This window comes from Lepisosteus oculatus, chromosome 11, assembly GCF_040954835.1.
Source record: "Lepisosteus oculatus isolate fLepOcu1 chromosome 11, fLepOcu1.hap2, whole genome shotgun sequence".
NCBI classification, from domain to species: domain Eukaryota; kingdom Metazoa; phylum Chordata; class Actinopteri; order Semionotiformes; family Lepisosteidae; genus Lepisosteus; species Lepisosteus oculatus.
This window is the reverse complement of record NC_090706.1, coordinates 9,563,743-9,579,014: the sequence shown is the minus strand read 5'-3', so window position 1 is coordinate 9,579,014 and position 15,272 is coordinate 9,563,743. Positions and strand designations below refer to the sequence as shown.

Below are 15,272 nucleotides of genomic sequence, written 5' to 3'. Positions count from 1 at the left end.
GAAGCAGACAACACATGCCCAGCTTTTTGCTTTGAATGTGCACTGTGGGCATCCTCAAAATCAGAAGTTATTGAGAGTTCAAAGTCCTTCCCTGTGTCTCCAGTTGTAACCAATTCATTAATGCCACTAATGCTTAAGGCAAACAGATTTCTAAAAAACATAGCTTTATACTTAAGCACCAGGCACTGGCAACTGTTAATGATTTGATCATTCTTCCCCCACTGTTGAATCTTATTTTTATTATTAAATCTACTGCCCTCAGTGCTCAAGATTCTGCCTCAATTCTGCCCAGAGGCCACCTCCTATAGATAGCGGCACAGAACTGACACTCTGCGGTCTATCAAAACAATCTGGACTGCTCAGCATCAGTGTGTCAGCATCCGTATCTCAAGTAAGAAGAAAAGCTGAGGAGGTCGTTCAGCCCCTTTTCACCATTCTGTGGCCAGCACTGGCCTAAGAACCTCATGAGCTGTTCCATGACCACCATCACATGAATCAAAAGCTCGCGTGCACGTTTCTTTTCGCACAAGTAATCATTTAGACTATGAACCTGAAGTCTGAAAATAAACACAGTGACTTTTGGCATGCTCAAGGGAATGACAGAACCCGCACAGAGCAACACATGTACACGCATGTGAACATTAATGCAGACGCACACATCTACATTTTTTGTGCAAAGCTGGTGGAGACTTATCCAAGAAGGCCCATGGCTGTAATGTCCGCTACAGGTGCCTCTACCAACTACTGACTCAAGGTGGGGAGGGTGAATAACTGGAACCAATCATTTTATGTTTAATATTTATAATTAATTTATGAGGATCTGTAGGATTTTGTACTGTAAGACATTTTTACATTATGATTACATTTTACAATATGATTTCACACTCTAACACTCTAACTGACAAACTCGAAGGGGGGTGAATACTTTTGATAGCCACTGTATTGTTAATTTAAGACCACTGAGGCAATTTTCCATTCACTCCTCACTCCCCACCCTTACTACATCAAAATGAAACACTGTACAGGAAGAAAATAGACCTGAGACAAATATTTTAAGCACTTTTGGAAGGTGTCATTTGCTGTGAATTTTACAATGTATTGACATCTCTCCACACTTTAGGAGCTACTGCCTTTTCAGAGACATTTTCTTCAATTTTAGCTCCAGCATACATTTGTGCTTCCATACTTGTAAGGACCCCTATTGACTCACATGCTATTTACGATTCTATACTCCCCCAAAATGAAACCCAACACATGGGCTAAAGCAGAACTAAAATAAGTAGACTTGGTATTTTTAGATTCTTATTTGTTTATAAACTAATCACCTCATCACCAGTCATCAGAATGCTTGTTCTATCTTTGTGGGCATTACTATATTTGTGAGGACCACACCTGACAACCGGAAAGAAGACGTTGGTCTCCTCACTGGCAGCTCCTGGGCACTGTATCACTCTGTCAGCTCTTGCCAGGACACTTTGCTGATACTTGAATATACTCACGGACAAGCAGAATATCAAGAATATCGTTGAAGATGGTGTTAATAGAATGTGAGGAGAAAACATCCTTACTGTTGGGATCACAGTGTGGTATAGTAGCCTCCGTAAAAAGAGTAAGGGAAAACTGGTCAGGATTGTTAAATAGTAAAATAACTGGTTGATCACAAAAACAGCTTAAAGAGCTGTATTAAGCTGTGCAGAAATGCAATATATCGTTGATGACCACTCCCAATCGCTTCACATTTTCAACTGCTGCAGTGATGGAGGTGTTTTAGAATACCCATAGCCAAGGAAAATGTATACATTTTGTTCCATGTGCAATCGGTGTATTAAACACAGCTAAGTGACTGTTTCCTGTATGAAGCTAGCGGATTGATGTCATGTTAATGTAATATGGGCAGAGTGTGATGTGTGCATATGTATTGTTGCATGGATAGAATTACTGTTTATTTTTAATGTGCATTTATTTATGTTGAGCTTTATTTGGTTTTTGTATTTTTTACGGTGATGGCTCAGGCAAATTTCCACCCTTTTGGGTGGACAACAAAATTATATAATAATTCTGTAACGAAAATATATCTTACTTTCAAGATGTTCTTGCATTTTTCTTTCTTTCTTTAAAAGGGCCAGATCAGATCTTAGGCCTTAAAACACATGGACACCCACAATTTACACAGATTTCTTCTTAGTTTTCCCAATCATGACCCAGTGATCTTTTTCACTATTTCAATCTGAAACAGTCCCCACAGCTGTCCCAAGGATTTTGTATACTCAGATCAAATCCCTCAAATTCATTTGCTCTAGACTCCAGAGATTTAGTCCTTATAATACAATTCCCTGAGACAAGGCATCCTTCTTGCTGTTCTTCTTTGAACACATCCTAAGTCGGTAGTATATTTTTAATGGTATGAAACTGAATACAATATTCTAATTGAGGTCTTAACAGTGTTTTGTCGAGTTTGAGCATAACTTCCCTCGATTTAAATTTCACTCATTTTACTATGGACCCAAGCATTCTGTTTGCTTTTTTATTGCTTCCCCACATTGTCTGGATGAGGGCATAGAAGAACCTACATATACACCCAGATCCCTTTCATGTGCAGCTTCCTGCAATTCAGAATGAACCATGTGATACATTACGTTCCTACATCCTGCATGGATCGCTTTGCACTTATCAACATTGAATTTCATTTGCCCAGTGTCAGTCCAATCCCTCATTTTGTCTGAATTGTTTTGCAATAGCCTTGCTGGTGTTCCTGCTTGCCACCCCTCCTGTTATGTGTCATATAAAAATGTAACTCGTTTGCCAATGAATCCAAATCATTGACGTACTGTGAATTAGAAAGAGTTCAAAACATCTCTATACATCCCTGCAATATAATTCTGCTTCTGTCCACCCAAATAGTAGTTGTGCTCCTTAAGCTGAAACATTGATTGCTGTCTGTTTACCAGTTCTCAATCCATGCGCACATTTTACCTTAGTTAATTTGGAAACATTTCTGTGTGAAACACAAAGCAAACGTGTGCACAGTAGTCTAAACAGTCTTACCAATGCACTCTATATTTGTTAACTCAGCTTTCCTCTATTTGTATTCCAGACTGTCTACTGTATGCCCTACCATTGTGTTGGTCTTTGGAATAGCTTTGCCACATAGCCAGAATATGTACACAACAGCACCTAATTCCTGTATCAAATGAGCTTCAAATGAATGTCTTTACTGGCAAAACCACTCAGAACATTACACATCTGAGCTAAAGGCCTGGTCCCAGTGTGTTAAAACTTTGTCAGGTTTTCCCTCCTTGTTTGGAAGACGCTGGCATTCCACGTGCAGAAGCCAGTGAAGAAGCTGTGGGATTGGAGCTTGGGATACGTGGTACCCCCTTTGGCATGTTGCTGTAGATGACAGCAGAGGGAGTTATGGGTTGCAAAGTGGGAAACAGGAAGCTCAGGCTTCTGTCAGTTCGAAATTAAAACTAGAGAGACAGAAAGGAACCAAAAGAGAAAAACTGAGGCTTTCATAAAAGACAGGGAGGCAGAGAGGCAGAGAGTGAGAGGGAAAAAGACAGAGTGACAAAGCGAGGGGGAAAGAGAGAGAAAGTTAACAATGCAAACTCTCTGCCAGGGAGGGAGGGAAGTCAGGTGTCTCAGGGAAATTCACTTCCTGTTTCCATATGAAGTCATATCCTCCACAGGGAGAAGCAACAGATTTGTTATAGGACATGAACCTAGCCTAATTTGAAATGTCTTACTCTTGATAATACTGCTGTGGTAATCCAGTTGAAACATTTTGTTTCAGATAAATGAGGTATACATGTCAATTTTTTGCCCTGACCTTTTCCGGCCTGATCTTAGCTGAAAAAAGAGATGATGGCTTTGAGTAATAGCTGCTATCTGCAATTTTGTACCAATCCTACTCAGAGTGTTACAAAAGCCATGTTGCTTATTAGCAATAACAGCTAGCACTGAAAAATAATCCCAAGGACAGTTTCATATTTGGCAGTTATTGCTGAGATAATAAGCAGTAACTGCCAGTAAGAAAACTGCTACTGAAGTGCCTAGAGTAACATAGGGCCAGTGTGCGTGAGTGGTTAATTTCACATGAGGTGACGATATGCACGCATGTTTGGGTGAAAAGCTTGAGACAAGCTGTTTGCAACTGGAATATAAGGCCCCAGACATTTACAGAGGAAATTGCACTAACACATTAAGACCAAGACAGAAATCTCGCGTCCATTTTCAAACAGAAATTCTAATTTCATGTCAAAATCTTCCTTATCTGGTGCCATTTGCTTTTTTAACAGTAAGATACTATACAGTATGCAAATAAATAAGTTAGTTATGGTACTGTAGCCTGTGCTCAGGTATTGCATACCAGGGCACAGGGATATTTCTGATTGAGGCTTGGTTGCAGCCTACGGTTTCCAAAGGTCAGGTGACCAGTATGACAACATATTGAATCCTCCTCTTTTTCCCCACTTACTAGCTGTAACAGATTCCTCTCGGAAATGAAACAACTCTTCTTATTTTTTTAATACAATTTAGATTTGCTGTTTGCAGCTCATATACACACTATACCTAATTTGGAATCTCTGTCTGAGCCTTTATATCCAAGCTGACAGGAATGCCTCTTCTACCCACACAAAAACATGAGCAACCACAGATAGCTGCTACTGATATGCCCCTCCATGAAGCTACAGTATTCATCTTCTGATTCACAGTCATTTACAGGGGACTCAGCACTATTTGGAAGAGTGTCACAGACATCACTGCAGGCCTGCAGATGCTTGGCAAGTCGCAAAGGTCACTGTTTCTCCAGGAGCCAAGAGAGGTCTGGCTAGCTAATCCCAATCCTACCACTGGCTGTAAGGAGCCAATCAGGAGCTGCTGCTTGAGGGATCCTGGTCAGACTCAGGCTTGAACCTGTGACATCTAAATTATAGAAATCATTCTGTGCGCCCACATGTAGTTACCTGTTCATTCCTCATCCATTCAAGAATTACTCAGGCAGCCATATGCATGCTATGTTAAATATGTATAGCTGCCCCATCTTCACAAAATCAGAAAAGAAGAGATTAGGGGGGAGGGCACTAGGTATATACCCGATGCACATGATACTGTAAGAGAAGCACTAAGTGGGAGGGCGGCTGTGAAGGGTGTAAATAAAGCCCAGCTGTATCCCAGTATCAAGACGAATTCACAAAGTGAGTGAAAATGCACAGAGGTGTCGACAATGAAGAGGACAATGGCACAGCCAGAGTACAGGAGGCCTGAGAACTCCAGAGAACACAGCATGGCAGCCACAATGGTGACCAGAAGGCACCTGAAACAGTGGGACTGGATCCTGGCGGGATCTCATCAGCACATCTCTGTCAGATGAAGGATATTGGTGTTTGCTGGAACTATAGCTAAAACACAAGTACTGGAAAAACAAGAAACATAGTCTTATTGTATACCTTTTTTAGAATTTTAGAAGTACAGTAGGTCTAACAGTCAACAGAATAAGAAACACATTTCCACATTGCCTTATTTTGGTTACTTTTCCAAAATTCTGCAATGTTAAATGATAGATTGATGATAGATGCATAGCACATACTCTTTCACAAGCTCAAATTCTCACTCACACTCACTTCTTTGAACAATGTCCTGAAATGTGAAGTTTGGTCAATGATTTCTGAGAAAGCGAATCTGACACCATTATGTTTAAATGTTGAGTGCCTTTCATTGAGTGATATTGCTAGCTATGGCTAGATATGCACTTGTAAATTTCAACTTTTCTGCTCACAAATGTCCCTGACATTCACTGTCACCAAGCACTCCTGGTCAGTTGTAAAGTGAATTTTGAAAAACACTTTCCAGGAACATGGCAGTGAGACTGACACAGCAGTACCATATTTATCACATGAAGTACATGCTGGAAGGGAGAGCTGTTCAGTATTAGTTCACAACAAACATGGTAGGTTCTGCACCCTAGGAAAAGAGCATGGATTTGTTTGTCGCTGTGTCGTTTGTCGTTTGTTACTGAAGGGTTAAAACACTTCATTTTTAAATCGGACTTTATTTTATATTTTTCTACCAGACATTTCTCACCCTATCCACCCCCTCAATTCCTGTCTCTTTGTCACAGAACAAGGCCAAACACTGTCCACTGTAACACCCCCCACCCCCTTCCTTCCTTTGCAGCTGGGGTCTAAAGAAAGGAAGTGACCTCGTGAGGAAACAGGATGTGATGCTTCACAGTGGCCACAATCACCTCACTGCTCATCTACTAGCTATCCGTCTGCCTCTTTCTCCCTCCTAGTTTTCCATTTTTAAGGAGTGGGAATTCTCTTTTTTCACTTATTTCCCACTATTTTATAAGTACCTCTGAATTTATTTTAAAAAGAATAAAAAAACAGTTTTGCCAGATTGCAAAGGACAGCAGTACAGTAGTTGTTTGATGTATCTGACCATGACACTTTCAGCCAGCCCCTCCACCTCTTAACCCACCTTACAAGCCAATGATGCCATGGAGGGGTATCACCCCCAACAAACAAACACAGCTTGAACCTTTCTACTAACACTCAGCAAATCTACATTCCATCTTGCTCATTCATGGGTTTCTTGCACTGAGAAAATGAACAGGTATACTGGGAAAATTAGCCAAATTCTATATGAAGAACTTTATTGACTTGGTAACTTCCTGGAACATAAAGAAATGATTCTCTTCAGAGAAGAGATAAGTTGCATGTTTTTATTTGGTAATGGTTCAGCTTGACCAGGTTCATGCCTCACCAAGCCACCACACGAGGTATTAGGCATTAATTAGGCAAGCAGAAGTAGAGCTGGGCGATAATTCCATAACGATAATTATCGCTTTATAATTTTCCTCTATATAATTTTAACAAAAGTTCGATAAATGTTCGATATATATGTTTATGCTTTGCGCATGCACACAAAATACTTGCGTATGTGCACTAATGCGTGTGCATGTTGCAGACCGGACAGGTAACAGATTTGTTTAATGTTTCTGCTGTTTGGCAAGTGTTTGTTGTGTTCTTAAAATAAAAAGTTGTTTAATTTACCAATTAACTGTCTGGTTTCTTCAACTTTCACTCAGGAGAAAAAATCTGCTTTTAAACTTGAAAGAAATAATGATTTGACATTTATCGTGATAATTATCGATATCGACTGATATGAAACTTTTTATCGTGATAATGTTTTTGGCCATATCGCCCAGCCCTAAGCAGAAGTGACTGAGAACAATGCACCATGACAGAGCAGGCTGTGGGGACCCATGGCAAACCAATACGCTCAACACTGTTGAGATGCAATGGTAGCCACAGCTAAGAGGATGTTCCTTGACTTACCTGCTTAGGTAAAGATTTCAGGTCAAATCAGTTTAGGCAGGGCATTTATTGAACAGTTGTGAGAAGAGTGGTAAAAGAAACTGAATGAACTCATTAGTGGACTCCAGATTCTGATTTTCAGTCATTATTTTTGCTGGTAAATATGTGCATGTGACGGAATGATCCAGGTAAACAGCAGCACTGAAAATGAGGTGCATGACTAAGTTACTTCCCGGCACATGTGGGTGTAGCCTACTTACGCTGGTCTACTTTTCATACTTGCTTTTGTGTCATCGGCAACCTAGAAACTCCACCACACAGAGAAACGTTAAAGAAATGTCCACCTCCCAAACATTTAAACCTTGTGATATGCTTGTGAAATGGCTATGAGCAGAAAAAGGGCAAAAAACACTTTGAATACATCTGGACTGTTTCAAGTAAACTTCCACTTTATGGGAATGTCTTGGTCATGTCACTTGCCGACTGTGACTGAGGTTGAGATTCTCATGTGGTGTCACATTATTGGCTGAGGCAGGGTGGGATTAGCTGACCATGGATCTCTGGGCTCTTAACAACATTGTAACCCCTGTGGCCATTGGCAGTGATATACAGTAGTACCTTTAGGTTAGGACACACCACTCCAGTAGTTAGCACTGTTTCTCTGTGGCTGGGGCCCAGGATGTGTTAATGAGGATGTGTCTGCCTACACTTTCTCATTCTTCCATGTACTGTATGTGATCACAGGGATCAAAGGTGCATGCAGCGATATGAAGATCCCAAAAATAGGGATTCCATATAGGATGAGTAAGACAAAAATGAATCAGCCTGGCCTAAAACATCTTTGTCCCTGAATAACAGGCCGGATGGAACTCACTTCAAGGTCATGGTGAAGCATTTCAGACTTCCACAAGTATGAGCACCACAACAATGACTAACATAAAAGTATCATTTCTTTGTTTTCCATCAGAGACAAAAAGTATACTGTTGTAACTCCATTATGTCTTATGACAAAGCTGTTGGCAGCACTAATCTCAGTTTACTGGCACAGGTTGTGATGAGGGAGGGGGATAAGAGCTCACTTCCTCACAGACACTACTGCTGTAGGCGAGGTGTCAAGCAAACGCAAGACTCACTGCAGCCTCTCAGCAATGACACCCACTACAGCACCCACAGTATCTCTCCCTGACAAAGCGTAGAGACTCAGAGCTGAAGTACATTCATAGTGAAGAGAATAAGCCCTTGATTCTGCATTGGTTTGAAGTGGAACAAGATAAACATCACCTCAAACATGCCCTGGGTTGTTCCTATGTGATTCAAGGACTCAAGAAAAAGTCTAATACAGTATGTAAACAGTTAAAAGAAGAAAAATCAACATTCTGAAACCTTTTCTTGATACATGTCCACATATTGCTACAGCTGTCCAAGTCAGATGCTGGTATATCCTGGCATACAGTACATTTGACCCTGTAATTAGTAAGTCCAGTATCTTTCAAGACACCAGCTTGCCTTCCTACACCATGATTGTGCACTGAAAGTTGGCTGTTTAACATCTATAATTACTTCCACCTGCTTCAGAAAAATCTATAGGCACTTCCAAGACATCAAGGTTTGGAGAAATGCTTCTAGCAGCTGCAGTGACATCAGCCTCCAGGGCCCTGCTCACTACTGCCACACTGAACACCAACCAACCTCTTAAAGAAATAGGGGTTGTCTTCTCATTTCCATCATCTTGCAGTTCTTCCTGCTTGTGGTATTTGACAAGGCCGCAGACCCAATGTCTTCCATATCTAACTGATCTAACTGTGCACAACAGCAGGTAATGACAACAGTCAATGGATTCAATACACTGGACTGAAGTGCTTGCAGTTGCTGAAACACTACTGATCAAAAGGCAAGTCACTCTTGTGATGCTGGTTCAAAAGCCACAACCCTGCACGAATAAATTGTTGTATTATTCCCATCAAGATGAGAAAGACATGTATTCTTGGGTGTGATTTGATAATGAAAAATATGGCATAGATCAGAGACTAGCTGTGTTTTTATTTTTCTCCCACATAAAACCACAGGACCCAATTTTAGTCCAATCAATGGCTAAAAAAAACAGAATGGATTTGATCTTCCCTGGCAATCTATGTCAGCATTTATGCAGTACAGTGCATAGAAATCTTCCTATAGCCAAGATGCAGAGCGTGGAAATATTTTTGGTCTTGCCAGTTTTATATTAGCAACATATCACTGGTAGAGCTGCTTTACTTCAAGAAACTTGAATCTCAATTTCAGCCTCTTTTTCCAGCCTCCTCTCAGGGTACTGCTACTGAGTAAGGGTATGAAATAACAGTCATTTCTACCTGACTATTACACATGGATTTGATTTTCCCCAGCAATCTATGTCAGTGTCCATGCAAAAATAGTGGTTTTGTGACTAAGAAGTAAGATACCTCAGCACGGATTATCATATTCTGCCAAGGACCAGTCAAAATGTTCAAACTCAACTTGAAAAACATGGCTCCTACCCAGTTTCTTAAGGAGTCTAGATTTTTGTGAATTAATGTCTTAAACAAACAGTAAATGTACCTAACTGATAAGCACATTACAAAGTCTTGAAAAACAAATTGGTTGGGAGATTGAGAGATCACTATTGCTACCGGCACTAACAGCATGCTTTACTGCATCAGTAGTTAAACACTAAAGTGTTAACATTTTAATGTCAGTGGCTGCAATTGTGATTGTCATCAGCCTCCATTTGATGGACAAAATATTTTGAAATCTGGCAAAGTGATTTGAACAGGCTGACAACATCAATGCTAAGGCAAAACCGTCAAGAAGAATAAGACTCCTCCTACAGTGAATTACTGTAAGATTCTTTCTGGAGTGTAGTGTAGTGGCAAAGCGAAATGCATGTTGTGGAATTTGCTTAGTGCATAAAACTCTACCTGTATTCTGGCACTGTTGAACCAAAACCGTGTGCTGTTCTCTCATTATCGTACCGCTGTGGAGTTGATCTTAAATGAGATTCCTCCTGTTCTTTAGGACCCGTAGGTCTGGGGGGATTGTAGCCCTCCATACAAGAGCTGGGCACCTTTATGCTTCACAGTCTCTCTAAGATGTAGCTTGAACTGAATTCACTATTACAGGTGGATTTGGAGGTATTCTGCCCATTGCAACCTGGATTTGTCTTTGATGTTCTTAGATATAATCCCAGGTATTGACTTCAAACTGCTACACCACATTACAGTTAGGAGCTCAGGCAGTTTGAATGGCATGCAGTGCGTAGGCTGAAAGTCTGTGACTTGCATTCTTCCTCCATGCTATACTGATTTATCTTCCCAGTGTGGAACTCTTTGCATTTATGGGCATTTATTCCTACTTGCAACACAGTTGACCGTGTCTGCATCTCATCGGGATCTGCTTTCATCCTGACGTCACTCTGATACTGTGTCCACCCCTGTCCGCCTGGCTGATACCCAGATTAAATGCTGCTGGGTATCTAACATCAATATTTAGACATGCCTTGTTATTTGTAACTGGCACAGTACCATGGCAGTGCTTTACAGTAATGTATACAGACAGAGCAAAGAGTGTTTTTACATGCTTCAGATACCCCAAGGAAACAGCAGGGTACTTCATACTCTGCTAGACAGAACAAAACACTTACTCAGGGGTCTGAATGTGAGGGGGGTAGCTGTGGATTGTACAGTATATATCACTGACACTGACAGGATCGTGGCTCACACTGTATTCTTGACCATATATAACGCCATTGCTACTACACTTTTCTTTTAAAAAAAACGGAAAAATGAACTATTTTGTTGAAAAGGAATAGAAATAAACTGTTCACACTGACTTGATTTAAGACCCTGAATTTTTTAACGAATTCAAGATCCTGAATGTTTTATGTGACCCTGGAGCAACATTACTGAGGTGTAATACTATAAATATTTTTTCTGACTACTGACAAGTTTAATTGTTACAGTAAAACGTGGTTGGTTCACATGCAGTTAAAGCTTTTCCTGCAGTTCATACAGTTAACAAATGCAGATAAACTCTGAGAAAGTCCTGCTTCTATTTGGAATTTTTACATCACACCAAAGATCCAGTGTATATCCATTGACAAAAGATGGATAAAATGTCAGGACAGACATATATATTTTAAAAATAATTGCTAAACTATGTTTGCTAAGAATTTGTACCTATTTCTTGTCCCTTTGCAGCCTACACATGCTGACACAGCTACCCACCTGAACTACTAAAGAATATGTCATGGTTTTAAAAGCATCAACAGTTCCTGTTGTAGTGAAACAAGACATCAACACATGAAACACAGAAACGAATTCACTACACTTTCAAACTCAGTATTGAGTGTACTGAAATAACTAGACATGCCATTCAAATCAATTGCTTCTCACTCTCTCTGGTACATCACTGGAAATTAAAAGTAAACAAGTACAGTATACACTCACAGCATGTTAGCACTTTAATCAAATCAGCTGTATTACCTGTATCACTATCATCAGTTATCACTGTACCAACGACTCATAAGCAAGATACCAAATGACATTTTTAGTAGATTTGTGTATTTCCCCTTGCTTGCAACAGACTGCCGTACCTTGTAATACCAGGCTAAAAAACACAAAGCATGTGTTGTGTCAGAACAATCGGTCAGCATGTTGTCGGAAACAGAAACGAGGATTAGCGTTACCTAAACTGTGCGAACTGGTCTCAGCGCCGCACGGCAGGGTGATGAGGAAGCGAGCTACTCGCAGTGTCTTGACCCTGCCAGTGTGTCCGAATTCACGGGTCTCTCATCTCCCCAGCCCCGTCTGATAAGAGGAGATGGGAGAGGATTTCCGTCACTCCACATGCAATTCCCGGATCTGAGTGTCGGGGGGCGGATGGAGCGGAAATTCATAACAAGAAGCCAGCAAAGGAAAAGCAGAGCGCCCGGGTGACAAACAGGGGCTTCCTAACCTCCGACACGTACCGCAGAGGAAATGTTACAACCCACATATTGTGACAGACAACCGTTACACATGAGGAATACGACATTTACAGTACAAAGATCAAGATTTCCTCCCGAAAGCCTGTTACAGCTATAATTGAAATTCCTCGTTTTGTACAAAAATGTCTATACTGCCATTTTAACATGCACACCGGATACATTTGTTGAACCTACACTACAAGTACAGTTTGTACAGTATGTAGCATTTATTAGTGAAGTGCATTGCAGTCGCTGTATTGCACCATTTGAGTTATTGTTTTCTGCTTGTTTCTTAAAACCCAGACATTCTTAATAAACACTGCATTCGTATATTCATTTATCATGACATGAAAACGTTTAGTACGAGCATCAGGCGAGAATGAATCGTTCAAACCCTCCATTACAACCTAGGAACAAAATAGACATACAACACTGTAGTTCTAAAAGCGTATGTGATTTACACACATGAAGAAGAATCCTAGCTAAATATGCGGTCCCCTTTCACTGCATACTTCCAGAGCCAATAAATCTGTAAAATTGCACAACCCTACATCTTTTTGCATTACATTTTGGGAACTGACTACACGTCTGCCTCACAATCTCTCTCACTGCACATTTCTATAAGATTAAATCATCCCTTCTGGTATATATTGTCACGTACAGTCCCGAAATGTTCAGGAATTTCGTTTTTAAATGCATTTTCTTACCTGTACCGTAATGCTGTCTGTTCAGCTGCACACACAAATCTGACGACGGAGTGCAGTCTTCTTTTACTACAGAAGAGCTGGTTAGTTAGTCCTCGTTCTCCCTTCCTCGCACTTGCTCCGAGTCGTGCCTCCTGACAGTAATCCGGCGATGGTTCTGATAGGTTCCTTGTCTGCGGCTTGTGTTTATAACTGCCTCTTCGAAATGGCAGCAACAGCCTCCGTTTCCCTTTCCCCTCGTCTTCCACACCCCCCAAGCAAGCCGAGATCGGCAGACCACAGACAGAACGTGCTGGCCCTCCTGCCTGTGGGACTGTGAGGCAGAAGTGCCTCATTTAGCGATTGAGAGCAATACCCGTGTATTAACAACAGTTAGTTTTTGTTTATCTCGCTGCTTTATGTGGGAAACACAATTGTGTAGCAGCTGTCCTCGACCTTGCAATAGATAACGCAGCATTTTCAGAGCACCCGGTCCGAGGTGCATATTGTAGGCAGTATACTGTAGGTGCGTAAATCTACACCTGTCTTGGAATGCGGTGAGAAATCTCTGTTAGCTCTGCACACTTTATTAGCCTGTGACAATAAAACAGTCTCAAAATGTCTGTACAATCCTGTTGGTCGGGGGATTTTATTTAACATGAAGGTGATTCAGTCGGTACTATGACAAGCCGTACAGTTAAAAAAAAAAGATTTGTATTCCAAGTGTTGTGAGAGAATGTTTTCATCAAGCTTGATGTTTAAAAAAATGTTTAAAACTGTTTTTAAATCCACTTCCAGTTAGTATCTGTATGAATCCTCATGTTCGTGTTTCACTTCATTTTGAAGATGTCCGCTGGTTTGACTTTATTATTAATGCCTTTGAGGATTTTGAATACTGGTATCAGATCCAATAAGTCTTATCTGTTCAAGACTAAAAAGGCTCAGTTCTTTTAACCTGTCATGTTGGACATTTTTTTTAGTCTAGGACTGTATCTGGTTGTTCTTTTCTGGACTGAAGTTAAGAACAGCAAAATCTCTTATTAACTTTCTGTCCAGAATTGGACAGAAATTGGAAATTGGACAGTATTCTAAATGGGGCCTATATGGTGCATTGATTTAAAATTGACACTTGTGACTATACAGGTTTTTAATTTGCTTTCTTATTGCTTCCCTACAACTCTTTTTCATAAGTAGCCTGTTCTAGGTAAGTGTTTCTGAATTTGTTTTTATAATTTATGTTTTTACTGATCTGCATAGCAAAGCCTGCACTTCTTTAGATTAAATGAGCATCTGTCATTTACTGTTGTGGAGTGCACTAGGTTTGCCAATATAGCCTCTTCTCACCTGTCAGTCAATGTCGGTTGTAATGGATTTGCAATCAGACAGGAGATGTGTATCACCTGAGGCAATTGCCTGCCTCAGGTAGTTCAGGTCTCTTAAATTTTGCTTGGACTATACTTAGGCTAGGAACAAGTAATAGGTTTATTCTATGCTGAAAAGAGAAGAAAGAAAACAAAACGTTTCGGCTGTGGAGCCTTCTTCAGTTATTACTTGTTCCTTTGCAGCCTACGCATGCTGATGTAGCTACCCACCTGAACTATAAAAACCTACTGTTGCTTGTTTCTATCTCAAGCACCAGATATGATAGACTATTACCTAGATGATCCTCTTGTTTATTTCTACAATTTTTTTTCTATTACTTTACATGTAATAGATGTCAGATTTATTGGTCTTTAGTTACTTGGGGCTGTTTTGTTTCTTCAGCTGTTTCTTGGGCTGTAGCTTTTTCCATATTTCTGTAGTGTTAAGTTCAGAGTATTCTCTGTATATGGGGTTAGTAATGCAAGTACCCATTTATATAGTGGGGTGGGCTAGAGCAACTATCAGGATACAACAGCAATGTCCACAACAGACTTGAACATTCGACCTTCAGGCTGGGAGCTCAGAACCCCTCACCATTACTCCATGCTGCCCCATCAGGACACAAATATTTGTGTTAAAAAGTGAGTTAATAAAAAGGTTCTTGATTTAGAGGCCTCAAATAAGCATTTCTATTATGACATGACATAAGATGGAAAAAAAAGCTTACAACTTTACAACTAAAAAGAGTTTATTACAATTATGAAAACTAGTAAAATAATTAAGTGCATAGGTTCTACTTTTAGAGCTACAGTCACTACATTAAGCATAAATCACTGAACAAGTGCACTCTGGATCTTGCTCAGGAACAGATAATTCCATCTCTTTTTTTCTGACTTTAGCTCCAGTTCTGCTCATAACACATTTGTA

The 15,272-nt window shown here is 40.3% G+C and overlaps 1 protein-coding gene across 6 annotated transcripts in view; it reads right to left on the bottom strand.

Moving 5' to 3' along the window:
* The window catches only part of yrk (Yes-related kinase), a 63,443-nt gene extending 50,150 nt beyond the window's left edge, over nucleotides 1-13,293 (bottom strand). For 2 of the 6 annotated variants that reach the window (XM_015348752.2, XM_015348755.2), the window contains exon 1: nucleotides 13,008-13,292. The gene's annotated coding sequence lies outside the window, so the exon portion shown is untranslated. Of the gene's footprint in view, nucleotides 1-12,021; nucleotides 12,143-13,007 lie in introns of all 6 variants that reach the window. The other 4 variants (XM_069195558.1, XM_015348753.2, XM_069195557.1 and 1 more) reach the window with 4 other exon arrangements.
* Between the last annotated feature and the right edge of the window lie 1,979 nt (nucleotides 13,294-15,272).